Source organism: Anopheles stephensi, chromosome 3, assembly GCF_013141755.1.
Source record: "Anopheles stephensi strain Indian chromosome 3, UCI_ANSTEP_V1.0, whole genome shotgun sequence".
Taxonomy (NCBI): domain Eukaryota; kingdom Metazoa; phylum Arthropoda; class Insecta; order Diptera; family Culicidae; genus Anopheles; species Anopheles stephensi.
This window is the reverse complement of record NC_050203.1, coordinates 63,534,431-63,550,469: the sequence shown is the minus strand read 5'-3', so window position 1 is coordinate 63,550,469 and position 16,039 is coordinate 63,534,431. Positions and strand designations below refer to the sequence as shown.

Genomic DNA, 16,039 nt, shown 5'->3' with positions numbered 1-16,039 from the left:
GGGATCAAAAATGGTTCATTTCCGTTGTGTTATGTTCATTTTAAATATCCCTATCCTCCTGCAGTTCATTCGTGAACCAACTTATAGCAACATCCTTTCAAAATACCCAAGCGCATGCGCAGCTTCAGCACTGATTTGGATAACAGTGCCAGTCATTCCATCTGCCGGAAAGATTTCCCATAAACTTCTTTAGCAGTGTAGCACATTTTCACCATGAACTCACGGTGAGCTGCAACGATATCGGTAAAACAACCAACTTTTCTCTCTCTCGCTCTCTCTCTGTCATCCTTTCTCAACACCAGAAAAGAGTGGATGTCTCGGTGTGAAAAGAATCTCCAGACTTGGCCGCAGGAAACATCGCTTCAGCCTGACTTTTCCGCCTCCGGTGTACCATCATGGTTCCGCGTCCCGCAGTTTTTGCTGCCGCGAGAGAAGTGCAGTTGGTTTGCGTTCGATTCGCTCGGGAATGCCGAAGCGGGGTCCGATTTTTGCTTCAGTATCAATTTGTCACTGGTCGGGTGTGATCCGCATACGCGGTTTGACGTTTGACGGACGTCCGGTGCGTTACGGTTACGCGGATCGTTTTACACCTCACGAAGGGTGCGTGCGGGATCGTTTCCGAACACGGGAAGTTCGAGAAGGCTTGAGCCTGGTGGCAGGCAGGTGTGAATGTAATGGTTGGTAATAATGTGATTTCTCTGTGTGATCTGCTGCTTGTGGCGAATTCGTCAACGAAAGGTGTAAAACTACGCATTGACCCGTGTGTGTGTGTGTTGCTGGTAAAGGGCGTCCCAAGTGTTGCCCGGTGCGGTGAAGCGGATTTATCTCACAGTGCGTTGTGCGCAAATGAGTGTTTGAGAATGGTAGCTCGAACAACGCGTGCTAAGAAACTCTGATTTAAACGGATCAGTGACTGTGATGGCCCAGGACCTTGTTTGGAATTATTTCGCATGTGTTAGAGCTTTGGACCGGATGCTAAAAATGGAATGAAGCGGAATCCCACTAGATGGGGGTTCGATTTTAGGAACAAATCTGCCGACTAAACATGGGCCGTGGGCAATCGGAAGCATCGAACTGTTAAGATTAATTTAGCTGAACACATCCTTGTTGGAGCTTTTGAAAGACGTTCAAAGTGAAGTCTTCCTCCCCGGCATGAAGATCCTTTAAGCTATCGGCTAGGTTATGGGTGGGCTGACAGAGACGTATCGACAATCTTCAAACGGCTTCCTGACCAACCGAACGTGGCCTTGGGAGTTTTTTGATTCAAAGTTCTAATTTCCTGCAGGCCGATATATTTTAGAAAATGTGGCTTTTCGTTACCTTTTTCGTGAGTGTGTGGCTTTTTTTGTTGTTGTTGTTTATTCTCGAGTCGGCTGACACCGAAATAGCCGACCCGGCGCATTAGATGAGCGACTCCCCGGCTACGGGCGGAACTTTCCATCAAAATGAGCCGGGACCAGCGTTGAATCCCATCAAAGTATGTTTCCGCAGTACCGGCGACCGGTCCTCCGGGGAGGATTTGCAGAAGTTCAAACGTTGGAAGGATTTCGAAGCGCCCCAAGTAATGAGCACGGAGGCGGACGTTTTGTTGGCGCAGATCGGTAGCGGTTGCGGAAATGAGAAATAAAAGTGAAGCTACCAAAGAAGAAAGGAAGAAAAAAGCTTCCAAACCCAAGAAAGAATAATCTCGTCAAATTAAATCTGATTAATTGACGGGCAACGGACACGGGGGCACGATCGCAACAAAGCAGGGTGGATAGCTTCAAGCCAGTGGAAAATTTGCAATATTTTGCTTTCTCGCAGCTCTCGCCTTTCGGCTGCTGGGCGTTATACAACTTTTTATTCGTTTTAACTTTTGCATGGCTTCTGTTTCGCATTGGCTGCCGGCACCATTGTCAGGGACTTCTGGGCGAAGTTTTTTTTTTCGCTAGCTTTCTGATCGCGTCCCGACTTGGATTGTACGAATGTAAATGAGTGGTGGGGATATATGTGAGAAAAAAGGTCTTCCAATTGTTTCCACGGCACACAGTAAAAGCAGTGCCAAGAAGATGACGTAAGGAAAGCGAACCGAAGAAAGAATCCGTGCGGGATAATCTGCATGAGATGTCTTTTCCGCTTTGTTTTTGCTTCGGGTGGAAGCATATTTCTGAAGACATGCTAGGTTTATTTTGTGCTTTTTCAAGCTGGTGGTTTTCTATTCAGCGTTTGGCGCTAAATCGCGTCGTTAAGTTGCAGCTTGACATTAAATCGACGAACGGTCGGAAAAAAGAGAAAGACACACTCATACATCGTAACTTGCAGCAAGGAAATCAGCTAATTTCTCACCCTAGCCAAACAGGGAAAATCAATTTGGAAAAAAGCAATGCACATTTTCTGAGAAGGCTTCGACGGAAGTAGACTGAAGGATTAATTAAATTCATTAAACAACACTAATCTGTTGTGAGCACGTTGGGATCGGTTTCGGGCGGACCGTGGAATTGTTGGAAAATTGTCACACAAAAACGGACACACTTCTTAGCAGAATACCTCGATGCGAGGAATGTTTTTTTTTTCTCTTTTCGGGCATGTGGTGTTGCCTAGCGTTAGCTTTCTTTTGACAACAACACAAAATACTTCCGGTTCGCTCCCAAAAGGGAATTGTAAGACATTTTTGTGTATCTTCCATTTTTCGGCTTATCCTGCTGTGAAGATGGCTCGGTTTCTTTTTTTTTCTTGCTGGAAATTGTTGAGCTCGTTATTGCTGCCAGACAATGAACCATTATGTCTTTATTAGGTTGGTGTGATGGAGAGAAAGAAAAAAATTGGAAAGGAAATTCTCACATAAAGCTCAAGTAAGGATTAGTGGCAATTGTTCGTAGTGTAGTAACGAGAATTGAGTCTCTGATTAGCAGAAAGGTTGTTTTGGTTTGGGGCAGTCTGTTTTTTTTTTTAAATTTTCGAAGACAACCTCAAGCGTTGTCACAGTTGCCGAAAGAATTTTAAGCGTACCAGGACCACTCGGCGATATTGCTTGCAGGAAAAGCAAGTGAAAAAAAAACATCCCAAATAAAACGGGCATTTGCATGTGATATTTTCATGTTCCACGAATCGATCGACCTAGTTGGCGCACCGGCGATAGTAATTCCTTTGAAATACCTGATTCCCTTTCCAGCGTGAAACCTGAGACGTGGGCCACTTTAGCCCGATGCAAGTCATTCGAAGCGCAACAAACGGCAAAAGTGGATATCAAGTGAAGTGAGCTGCCGGCCAGAATTGGTTCCCGCATACACGCGTGCAAGAGTGTTTTCGTGTTCATATGTGTGTTTGTGCGTGTGTGTGTGTAAGTAGGCACCAGTACCGCGGTGTCAGTTTGGATGCGTGCGTATGATGCTTTTCCACGGAAAACTCGTACACGATCCACGCGGGGAAAATTCAGTGTACTGGTCGTAGGTAAAATGCGTACCGCAACACAACACGCTTGAGTCGATCAAAGTGAGGATTGAGAAATAAGTATGAATATATCGCGACCCACCAGAGCCTACGCGAAAATCGAGTCGATGGGCTAGTGTGCGGCCACTCGACGGGAGACCGGGAAAATCTTGTGGATTTTGTTTCCTGCTGCTGCTGTTATTCCGGTGGAATTTGTTGTGGTGCATGTGTGCTGTGCTGTGCGTTTTTGTGTGACTCGTCGCCGTGGAACGTGGCCCCGTTTTCCTACGAAAAGGCAATTTAATTAATACAAGTGCTGATTGGCCAAACGTGTCGCGGTTTCGGTGGTAACGGTGGTGGCGCTTCAGCGAAGGTGCACCGGATCATGGCGGATTGGATCTGGGCCAAACAAGGTGGAAAAAAGGAAAACCGTCACGGTCACGGTTCTGGGCCGAGGCGAACCTTAAACCGTTGACGGTGGTAACGGCGCGTATGGCGAAAGGTAATAATCCCTTGGATAGAATGAGTCTGTGGCACAGGGTACAAGGTGTGTAGTGTTGGGTGGTATTTAAGCGGTTGGGTTTCTCCGTATGATTTTGGTTACTATTTGCGTGGTAGTGGCGTATGGCGAGGAAGGTTGAAAGTCCATATGAACAGTCATCTACTCTCCTTAAAGAAAGGCGAATTAGATTCATCTTATTTAATTGTACAATTCCATCCTCATAAGACACGCATCCCTAATGCAACTTTATCCCATGCCAAACTGTTGCCCAAGAGCAACAGAAGGCTGTGTCGAACATCAAGTCCAGCAAAAAAAACGGAATCAAATCGATTTGAAATAGAAATATTGTTATCTAATTTCCTTTCCTTGATTACGCACCGAGCGCGTCGATGGTACGGTGGGTGTAAAACGTTTCAGGAAACAAATGAAGCGTGCCGATCGACATGAATATACCAGCGGGTGAGCCACAAAACAAAACAACAAATAAAAAGCACTCACCCACCTCAAAACACAAGCCCGAAATATCGGAAATGTGCCGAAGCGTAGGCAATATCCGCACCATCGAACGTTTCGCATCCGGCGTTCCCACAGCTTCCCACACAGGGAGCGAACGGTTTGGCACTTTCCCTGCTGGGCGATGGGTTTCCCACCACCACGGTAGCACGGAAGGAGTCCGTTATCCCGGAAAGGCGTCATGAATTATAGGCTGTTATCATCACATCGTCAATAATAATCATAAAAAAGGAAATAACGATTTCTTGCTCCGTTTCTCCGGGATTTTCTGGCTGGTCCGAGTACGATCGATCTCGTGGCAAGAAATTGTGCGAAAGCGAAATAAAACCCCGCCCTGGACCGGTGACCGTTTGTCTGTTTCCACCGTTTGGTCTGCAGAGCGCGGCACCGTCACGAACCAATTGCGTTGATAGCTGATAAGAGGATGTGGTAGGAATTTGCTGCAGCACGATTGATTTTGCCTTGTGTTTTCCTCTGTTGTGCTGTACGGGTGGTGTATGGCTGCGTGACAAACGCATCGATGAAAGCTGGAAAAACGGCATCTCGATCTAATCGATCCAAATTATGGTTATGAGATGTTTTTTTTTTTGTTTCTGGGATGGAAACTTGAGCTGGATGGATCGGAAGGGCAAACAAATCTAAATTGAGGATAATATAGGGACAGATCAAATTTATACATAAAAAACTAGTTGAAATCAAAGCAATAATGTGGGAAAATCTTATTTTTACTCTAAGAACATTTCCTCGGAGAGTATTTTATATCCTATTTTACGAAGGGTAACTAGTCGATCGTCAGGTTAGCAACTTGGGACCTCTGTATGGTTTTATTAGTATTTTTTTGTTGAATTGCAACATATCAGACAGGCGACTGTAGTGGTGCAGTAATCTTACGGAATTGAAAATAATCTAGGACAACAAGATCCACTGAGAAACATTGCTTCTATAACATCATGGAAAGCGCCTAGAAAATAATAACTTTTTTTCGTAGGTAATCTATATAATTCTGTGAGCCACACATCTTATTCTTCCTGATTGCAGTCAAATTTCGACGTTAGAATCGAACTGATTCTAAATTTAAATTTAAACCCAAATTTTTTATCTTGTGCTGCGATATACATCTTTTCATTATGTAGATTCTTGTCTATCGTAACGAGACGTTACCCTATGCAAATTTAATTCTAAAATATTAATAGAAGCGATCGAACCGTCTGAGCTGTAGGAATATATCAATATTAATGTACCTCACAGCACTTTTCGTAACTTTCAACTACTGAGGAGATCCTTTACAGCTTGTAATGAGAATAGTCAGTAACCTGCAATAGATGATACATTTAGAGCCCATTGCGTATGTTTCGTTTAGTGGACTATGCAGCTACGGGTAAAATCAAGCCACAGAAAGTCATGAATGACAGGCCGAGACCTTTCGAGGTTGCAGCCTTTGCGTTACTCTAGGTTGAGAGTTGCTAACCTGGAGCAAGAGGGGATTTTCTTTCAAACGACAGAACGTGGTTTTAAATCCTGCATGTTCTCCCGTACGCAATACTACAGATCAAGACAAGCAATTTGCTGGCGAATACCTCTTACGGTTGTATTGTCGAATCAGAGTAAGACACCGACATCGGTCCCATAAATGGAAGGACAAGGTCCAAACTTCTCTCTTTTGATAATTTAGTATGAATTTAAACACCACAAAAAAGAGCAATAATTACCCCAACTCAAGCTTTTTTTTGTTGTCTTTTCTTCTTTTCGTCTTTAATGGTGCGATATTTCTCGGACAACCAAATTAACTAGCAAGCTGTACTTGATTGCTGAACAAAAAGAGAAACAGCACCAAGAAAGGAGAAAGAAAAAAAAAACTCATTACTTTTCCACTCTCTATAAAATGTGTTCTACGGTGTTCTTGTTTCACCAATCTCGTAATTTGCGGCCAAAGTTGTGCCGTTTATCTGAGCGAAACGACCAGAAAATTATGAAATCCTCTAATAGATGAAGATTTGGAGTGGCGGAATAAGGATCGGATTGGCCGAAGCTGCCCAGCAGCAGCAGCAGCAGAAGCTCGCCGGTAGGTAATAAGCCCCCGGGAGTGAGATTAGCATTAAAAGCATTGCCAAATGATTTATCAGCTCAGGAGCGTGGGGCAAAGACTGCGCTCACGGCAACAGATTTCACGCGCAAAGGAAAGGAAAGATAGCAACCGACAGAACCGAGCAAACTGGGCGACGGTGTATTAAGTGAGAGCACTCGCACTCGCCACTTTTCGGCTTGGAACGTCGAACTAAACTTTGCGCTTCAGGTTCTTGCATTAGCTCCTCTATCAAGCCAATCTCCTCGCTTCTCACCGTACTATAACACCTCGCTTCAGACACACCTATCTTCCTGTCGATGGTAGCCGAATGGGGCGGAAAATGCAATCCTGTGTGGTTGCGGGCATTTTTCTTCTTCCAAATTGTACGCTCTAAATGCACGGCCAAAGTTTGGTAACGCTGTGGTGAGAGAGGTTTTTTTTACCGTGTGTGCTGTTGTTTTGTGTTAGACGAAAATCACCGCCCTGGTCTCGCGAGGATTGGATTGGAAGAAGGTACACAAACTGCCCGGGCGGAACCACCTCACCGGTGGAATAGAAAGAACCGAAAAGAATCCAAACTTCCAGTACAGTCCAGATAAATTGATTGCGATAAGTTGGCTTCCATGATCGGTACCGGGGGGTGCCGAAGAAGCTGGCCCATGGGGTCGGGGAAGTTAAGATGTTTTGCTATTATTGTTATTATTATTGCTATTTTAAGGTGTCTAGAGTTTTGAACTCTGGTGTCCTGACGGTGTCCCCGATTTGATGGTGAAAAAGAACCAGTGCCATCTCGTTCGTGCAGGTTGCGTTGCGTTTGGTCTTGATGCATTGGGCACAAGAGCTAAAAATGGAGCGAGATAGCTGCACGATCGTTAGCGTTTTCTGTGCCAGGGCTGTTCTCCGTTAGGGCGACATCATGGATATCTCCTTGAGGCCATGGTATGACCGTGGCATTTAAGCAGCCCCAAGTGCACAGAATTGCTTCGTTACCGCCGCCCTTGAATGGCGCGACGGGGTCAAGACGTTGAGACGGCGCGACCTGCTGTGGAAAAGAAACGAACGAGGGAAGGGAATTAAATTTTCAAGAATTATATGTTGTGGAAAATTTGTCGATGGCCGTTTGCGATAACGATAGGTCGTGATGGGTTTCGGTGGAGAGTTGTGGCGTTGTGGGCCTGCCGGTCTGGTGGCTGGTGTGGTCGATGGTGGTTAAATTGTTGTTGACTGTTGCTGCCACCCGAATAAACGATGGCGCCTGCTTTTGGCCAAAGTGTCGGTGCCACTGGATAACCGAATGGCTTTTGATGTGTTGAATTAGCGTTTGGGTCACGGATAATGGTGTAAGTTTTAGCATAACTCACGTAGAAGAAGTTGCAGGATGTTCTTTTTACTGGTTGATAAAATCAATTTACCCGTGAGCTTTGCATAAGGTACAGCGATTACTTTCACTTGCTCATAGCAGTTTTAGTTCTGAAAAAAATCGAACAGATTTTCTTAATTTCTAAACCTAACGTTAATAAAAAGAGGAAGGAAAGACGCTTATTTTGGCGGATTTATCGTACAATACTATCATAATTGAAACGAAAATATTACAAACTATATTTATTGTGTATTTTGGAGCAATATACGACTCCAACATAACAATATTTCCGCCCATTTCTTTGTCTTCCGTAGATCGACATAAAAGTCTTAAAGGAAAGTGACCACGCATGCAATGAATTTGTGTTAGAGTTAAAATATGCCTTTGAGCAAAGCTCATAAACCATAACATGCATAAAACAATCCATGAAAATCCTACATGTGACCCCGACACACATGTTAAGATACATTTGAATCCCGAAACTTACCACCCCCATCTTGTACGGCTTACTTACTTGAAGCTGATGTGATGTTTATGGGTTTCCGTTTTGCATTAAAGCGCCAAAATACAACTATTAACTAAACTGTCATAGAAAATGATACACCGTACAACACTCCATCTTACTACGAGTATGAACAAAAAATTTCTACACCCAAAGCCTATTTCCATTGTCAGTCACGGAACAAGCTTGAGCTAGGCTCAACAGCATGGGCTGACGTTGCAAATGTAAGTGAGAAGTGGAAATAAATATGTATCTCGTGTCAGACGTAAATAAATGCCTGCTTTCGCTGGTCTTAAAACACAAAGAGGAAAAAGCCAAATAAAACATGCATGTGAAAATGAAACCGGAGCAAACAAAACCAAAAAGAAAAAAAAAACCCAGAGCCAGAGCAAAAGTTGGAAAATAACCACGCCAGTGAGAGTGAGCCGCCGACAGATATTATACCACTCATACGCAAGAGCTTTTCGGCGGTTTTCAAGTGAGTCTTAGCGCCGCAAAGTGCGTATCAAAAGTGTGCCTGAAATATCATAATAAGAAGAGGGAGAGAAAAAAATACTCGCCCCCACTCACACACACACACACACACTCGTAATGAAACGCATGCAGAATGGCGACGGGCTAACGATTCTTAGCTTCTACGACGTTGTGTTCGCACAACCATCCCCGCGAATATTGGCGGGTAGCTGTCGTTCGTCGCGATACCGCTCGTTGGATAAGCGAAAAATGAAAAGTAAAGTACATGTGCAAATAACGTATAACCCACATCAGTTCCGATCCGACTTTTCAGCCACTCAGCAAGTCGCGGTAAGCGGACAAAAAAACCGCACGCGCGAAAAAAGAAGAATAAATAAATAAAATGGGAAAAATGAGTGGAAAGAGGAGATGAAATGCGTGAACGCTTCCTTCCTGAAGGCTGAGCAGCGTCAGCAGTCTTTCGGCGGTGTGGTTGTTTTGCCATTTGCCTCGGGCCATTTCTAAGCCTTGGAATGGATTTTGCATCATTCGCGATCATTCATGACAATGCGGTGATATTGAAGGGAAAGAAAATCCTTAAAGGAAAAATGAAGGTTACATTTTTAGTGGGAAAATATTTTTCAGAATTTAAAACATTCTCTGGCATGAGTTGAGTTGAATGTAAACAGTTTGTATCTTACTTACGGACTTATTAGGCTCTACAAACGCTTGGCGGTATTATTCTCCGTCTTTGGCACTGGCACAACCTCGAGAGGTCTCGGCCTGCCAGTTCTGGCTTTCGATAACTTGATTTTACCACCCGTAGAAAAGTAGCCAGCCCTGGATACTGGGAGGCGGTCTGGATGGGTTTTGAATCTCTGTTCTACCGCTGTGTGAAGACCGGTGCCGCCTCAACCACCAGACCGCTTAGCAGTATTAGTCTAGTACAAAAATCTTCCATACCGCTCGCGGTTTTGGCAGACACATTGTAGGTCTGGAAACATATGAGCTGGGTAGTCCGTTCCCATTCTCATGACATTACCAGCCCACTGAAGATAAGCGAGTCTTATTCTCTGCCCTATGGAGAGTTGACCTTACAGTTCGTAGAGCTCGTCATTGTTTGCTGCTCATCCATTGTTCGGTAAAAGACTCGAGAAGGCCCCCCCTAGAATCTTTTGTGTGCAGCACTGTGGCCTGTCATTTTTATTGTACAGTGGAATTTCTGTATGGTCAAAACCCATTTGATGTAAACATTGTGCATTGTTCCTTAATACTGTTAATAGACAGCGAGTAGAACTTGATACAATACATTGTAACAAGTGGTTTGTGATTATGATATTCTTATGTTTCCTCCTTTGCTGAATATCAATGCAAGGTAACAAGTATTCATCGAATTACTGTTCCGTTACCGTCCGAAAACGCCGTGCATGTTTTGGGCCCGATTGTTCACCCCTAGTGCGACCGAAAATTAGTAAGAAGCCCCTATAAGCCAAAATGAATGGTAGGGTTAGCGGAGAGGGGATTTTAATCAAATAATAACAATATTTTATTCGACTTTCTTCAACCAATTTTGACCACACTGAAAGCACACTGAAAGCTCACTGTGAAGCTTCCGCAACGTGTACTGCGGATTGCATACCTTTAGGCGTAAATCCTACAGCGCCTAACAAATTTTGTCAGGGGGGGGCCTTCTCGAGTCTTTTACCCATTGTTCTTTCACATATAAGGGGCCTTCTGAGCTTCAACTGAAATAAATTCGTCAGCTTTGGACTGAGTCTATATTTCTGAGGCATATGTGACTGCTACTTTAAATTATCTTACAGTTGAATAACGAATAGTTTGACAATCTAACATTTCGTGGTATCAGACATCATATTCAAAGTCGTCATCCAGATACTTATTTCAAAATTTAAAATAGTTTCCTAAGACTCATATTTGGACTGTCGATAGTAAGCTGAAAACACTGAAATTCCTTGTTAAAATCAAATATTTTCCTTCCCCATCACTGTATTTTTCTACGTTTCCTTCATGAGCTTGATATTCTAGAATCAGAACGTTAATACATAATGTTTGCAATGCTGAGGTCCTGAACATTCCAGCAATAGAATTTCCCAATAAAACTAAACCAGAATCACAAACATCGCAAGAGCGCAAGGTCAAACCCATGTTACAACGTGTAACGAACGATAAAGTTTTTAGGTGATTTTACTTACGCTCATTTTTCTTCTCTCACTCACCCCCCAAAACCCAGTCAAACCGTTCCCGACCATGCTACTCAAAAAGGGCAACTACCATTTCACTCCACTACCACTACCACCACCACCAGGCCTCCAAGGACTGTCTAACAATGGTGGGGGTGCCCCGTATGGTTCCCCTCGAATGGTCGAAAACAGCTCGGTGATATTTGATGTGTTACGAACACGGTGGTGGTTCGTCCTTGCTGCCCTGAACTCGGGAAGGATAAGAAGGAAGATTTTTTGTTGTGTGCGTGAGTGTGTGTGTGTGTGTGTGTGTGAACCCTCCTATTATCCTTATGTTACTCAAAGCTTCTAGACGCACTTTCATGTGCGTTATACTATTTCACCTACTCCTTGCTCGCTCGCTCAATCTCTCTCTCTCTCTCTCTCTCTCTCTCTCGGCTGGTGCTTCTTCCGCAAACGACACACCGAGGATGGAATTGTTCCTTTTTGTTTTATGCGAACCATGATCCCCAGAGTGTACCTTAAACCAGTGTGTAAGGTAGGGTTCCAAGGCAAGGCAAGCAAGCCAGCAAGAAAGTCTCAAAGTTGTTCGTTTACCTCTGTTGACTGTCTTTAAGTTTAGCCGGCGCCTTTAGCAGCGCATCTGGCAAGAAGAAGAGGGATAGAAAAAAGCAGCACAGAGGGATAAAAAAAAGAGTCCGGAATAGAAAAGAAAGGCATTTCACGGAACAATTTCAGTGACGGAAGCAAAATCATCGATCGGATTTGACGCCAATCGCCAACTGGGACTGGGCACAATTTTAAGAAAAGCTCGAATCGAACCGAACGGTGCTGGCTGGCATTTGTTGAAAGCGTCTTTTAAGGCCACCAGTAAAGAGTGGAGTAGCTGAAAACTCGCTAGAAAGGTACACGGTTCGGTGACTACTGGGGGCAAAAGAAGAAAAAAAAACTGTCGATGATGTTCTAGGCGTGCCCCCGGGGACGGGACAAGGACATGGATTGTAGTTTGACTCTGTGAATGTGAATCAAACAACGGATAGAGATCTTTGATGGTAAGTTTACCCGTGAGATGAAAGGCTTGTCAGGTGTCTGCATACGTGACAGTCCATAATCCGATGTGGGGATGTGGCCTATAAAATTGTGGAAATTTTCGAACTGTTCGGCTAAGGGAGCATCCCGTTTATAAGGGCAGGATAGTAAACTCTGGGAAAATGTCTAGTTTAAGACGAGAGACTATTCCTTTTAGAAGCTCAGTAGTCTTATTTGAAATGCTTTCAACGAAAACTCTTGGAAAACAGCATGTTTTAGTCGAGAGACTTATTCCTATTCAAACACTCAGAAATGTTCTCAGAAATATGTTGTTCATGCTTGTCAAGTTATTGTGATAAAGTTTAAGGTAAAACAAAAAATATCGAATATAATTGACTTTTCGCCTTATCATAAAAACCACTGAAAAACGGATAGAGATAGTCTACAGAAAAATATGAAACAATAGCACACACAGCACACTTTTAATTAACTTTGTACCGGTTTCACAAGCATAAACACTTCCACTTAATGTTTGCCAACTAGCCGAGCACATGCTTATCAGAAGCGGCTAACAATGCGGTGGCTCTCGCTGTGGCAAAAGACAAAGTGGTAATTTTGTTATTAAAATCGTTTCTCGCTCTCTCTCTCTCTCTCTCTCTCTCTCTCCATCTTCCCTTTCCCACTAATTAGTTCATAACTATAACCAGTCTATTGACTTGCCCAGGTGTGTGTGTGAGTGCGGCTTGCAACAAGACGAACGAATAAAGTTTGAAATTAATTTTCAACTAATTTCGAATCAAATTGACAGCGCAGCGGAAGTGTCTCGTTGGGCGATTCGCAGCGCCCCATAAGTTGTGCTCGACTCCACTCGATTTCTTTTTCCGAGCCCGTGCTCGTCAGAAAGTGTGGCCGTGTGTGTGCGGCCGGGCGTACGCAAGAAACTTTACCTTATGCACCCGACCACCGCCTGTGTCCGTGACTACCGGGAGGTTGTGCTGTCTAACAAGCATTCTTGAAATACTTTGTCTGATTTAAAATGCTCCTTCTATGAGCCAGTTTGCGGGCATACTTGGTAGCTCTTATGGAAAGGTAACCCAAGGTGTGGTTAGGGTGGAAACATGATGTTCACTCGCACCGGGAGTGCCGCTGGCGGGAGGTAAATATTTCATTAACAATCTAGAAACTATTTAACTGTAATTTTTCAACAACAAGGTAACACTAAGCGGGATGAACGAAAGCGAGTGGGGCCGAAACGATTGTCCTGCTTACGCAGCGAACATACAAACCGAGGCACATGTGTGTGCACACACGAAAGTCGTGGCCAAAGAGCCGAATCGAAAGTCCTATTGGTCGGTGGCATGAGCACGCGTGCTTGACAAGCATCGTAAACTGCAGCACAGTGTGTGTTTAAGCGCCCAGAGAAGCGCGCGTGGTGCAACAATTGGAAACTTTTGCCGGATAAGAAAACTGGGCGTTCGTGCCAAAACCTGGGGAAAGAAAAGCGGCTTACCCACGCTTTGCTGGGCGAGGCGGGAGTTAACTAGTGCCGAGATTCATTTAAAGTTGAAACTTTCCCCACGGTACTGTTTAGGACGCCGCACGTCCTGAGGCACCCGGATCTGTACCGATCAAACGATCAAGAAACACATCGACCGGGGTTTGGCGCACATGGTCAGGCAAGCTCGGGAAAGAATAACACGGAAATGTTGCATACGTGCGAATACTGCCAACGCCTTGCTTGGTGAAGGTAGCCGTGCCAGCTTTCCTAGCCTTTTTTTTTGTTTTGTTTGGCTTACTGCACTTCCCATAGTCTTAGAGCGTAATGATGCTTTACCGGGGAGTATAACAAACAGGCCAAGACGACGACGGGGGAAATGGGTACTGAAGCTGTTAGTGGCTGGTGGATGTTTGAATGTCAGCGCCAACGTTAGGCAAGGCGTGAGGCGTACCATGCATTGTGGGTAAAGTCGCGCTAAAGTTTCACGATAATCCAATTTTTCACCGCTTCTAGCCCGGACTTTCGCGAACGTTTGCTCCTCTTCCGAGGCAAAAGTTACTCACGGTCCCTGGCAGTGGCTTTTTCTTTCCTGGCTCGGTGGCTGTTTTTGTTGGGAGAGCATTGGTGGGGAAAAAATGGAGTACAGAAAATAGTTTTAAGTTGCAGTTTTTTGCATTCTTCCGGTTAAGTCCCGGGTACTCGGTGTTTGACGGTTTTATCACATTCCATCTCGTTGTGCAGTACTTTTCTTTCTGTGATGTATGAACTAATGAGTAGTAGTGATGTGCGAAGGCGAAACAAATATAAACTCAAACCTACGAATATGGTAGTCAATCAAAAATTGTATGAATAATAATAATGACGAGAATTAAATTAATAGTCCAAGGATTAACTCACAAAATCAGATCATATAAAAGTTCACTGGAAATAGTTGTTGTCTACCTTCCTACTCTCTGCTGTCGAATGTTTGTAGCCTTGTTGAATGCTTGTAGCAGAAAATCAATTCGCGCTGCTTCGTCTTGCAGCTGTTCCTGTAGTCAAATTACTTTCTGGGTTGTTTTATTCACTACCAAAAAGCATTTCCATTAGTGGATATACAAATCAGAGTCAAATGTTAATATCGTCCTCGTGGTCCTCGTAGCCGTCGTCTGGAAAATGTTGATGGCAGTAAGTTTGCAGCTGTGCACTCGCCAAAGTGCTGCCGCTGTAGCGCTGGATTGCGCCTTGCAACTGTTATCTAATTGAAAATCCAACCTGAAACACGACAAAACTTCACGTGCTCGGTTGCCCAGAGGACGGCAGGTTTTGGCGGACAAGAAGCAGGAAGCGGTAAAACCCGGCCAAACTCGACTCGGAGGATCCTTGCGAGTGCCGGAACTGGATGGCGTAGTCTTTTGTGTACGTGTAGCAGGAAGGGCTGGGTGACTTTCCGGGAGGGGGGAGTTCCGGGCGAGGGTTCAAGGGTGGGAAAGTTTGAACGTTTGGCTAACAAACGGCACCTGCACAGGAAACAAGGCCAACTATTGTGCGGATTTGCTTATCGATGGAAATTTTCAGTACTGCTCCACTCCAACCGAACCACCGTCGTGACGGATGCGTGAGGACATACACCAAACATACACACACACACAACGGGTGAGGCATCCCCGGGATGGGTGAGCACGGGAAAACTTGTACCAGAACTAGAGCAAGAGACGTTTCACCAGACCAGAGCACCGGGTTGCGCGGGAACAACAACATCGGCACAAACTACCAATAACAACAGGCAAACTGTTACGACCTATTCTTGCTACTTGAAATCGTTCTCGGTCAAAGGTTGTTACTTTGTCGTACGACTTTGCTAACGCCAGCTGTCAGAATCGTACCAATCATGGTGCTCCGTTGCTGGCCATAGAATCTTACCACTCAGCCTTCGCCAATCGCTTCACCTTTAGCGAATTTAACCATCTCGCAGCCTTTTCCTTCACCACCAGCACTCACCATTATGCGTTTTTCGTGAACGTGTGCTTCATACGGGATGGCGGAAATCCATTTTTACCAACAAAAATGGAAGAGCCAACAAAAAAAAAGGAAAGCGGGGAAAAATTCCTTACATCATGTTTCCGAGTTCTGTGAGAAGTGGTTCAAATTTTGTGGCTTACTCGCGAATGGTGTGGTCCCCACGATTTACTGATTTGCAGCCAAGTTGTAGATATCGGCGAATGGACGAGGACACTGCTCGCAGGAGCAAGGAAAGGAATGTAAAAACTTTTCTACCACGCTACCACCATTCCAAACTGGTGGCTGTTTTGACGTATAGGTAAGTGAGAGCCTTCGCCCTAAGCTTTAAGGGCGTAAAGAATGAAAGTACTGTGTCGTTCGATGAACCTTCCCGGAATGCTGAGGAGCGTGGTTGAATCGTGTAGGAACACCTATTGAGCGTTTTTTTCTCTCTCTCTCTCTCTCTCTCTCTCTCTCTCTTTTTCGGGTTTTGAAACGACGAGTGGAATAAGTTTCTTGTTACTTATG

At 44.5% G+C, this 16,039-nt stretch overlaps 1 protein-coding gene across 4 annotated transcripts in view; it reads left to right on the top strand.

The window, feature by feature from the left end:
• The first annotated feature begins 497 nt into the window (after nucleotides 1-497).
• The window catches only part of LOC118511577 (CD166 antigen-like), a 186,478-nt gene continuing 170,936 nt past the window's right edge, over nucleotides 498-16,039 (top strand). For 3 of the 4 annotated variants that reach the window (XM_036054827.1, XM_036054828.1, XM_036054824.1), the window contains exons 1-2: nucleotides 498-677; nucleotides 3,152-3,910. The gene's annotated coding sequence lies outside the window, so the exon portion shown is untranslated. The remainder of the gene's footprint in view (nucleotides 678-3,151; nucleotides 3,911-16,039) is intronic. The other variant, XM_036054825.1, reaches the window with a different exon arrangement.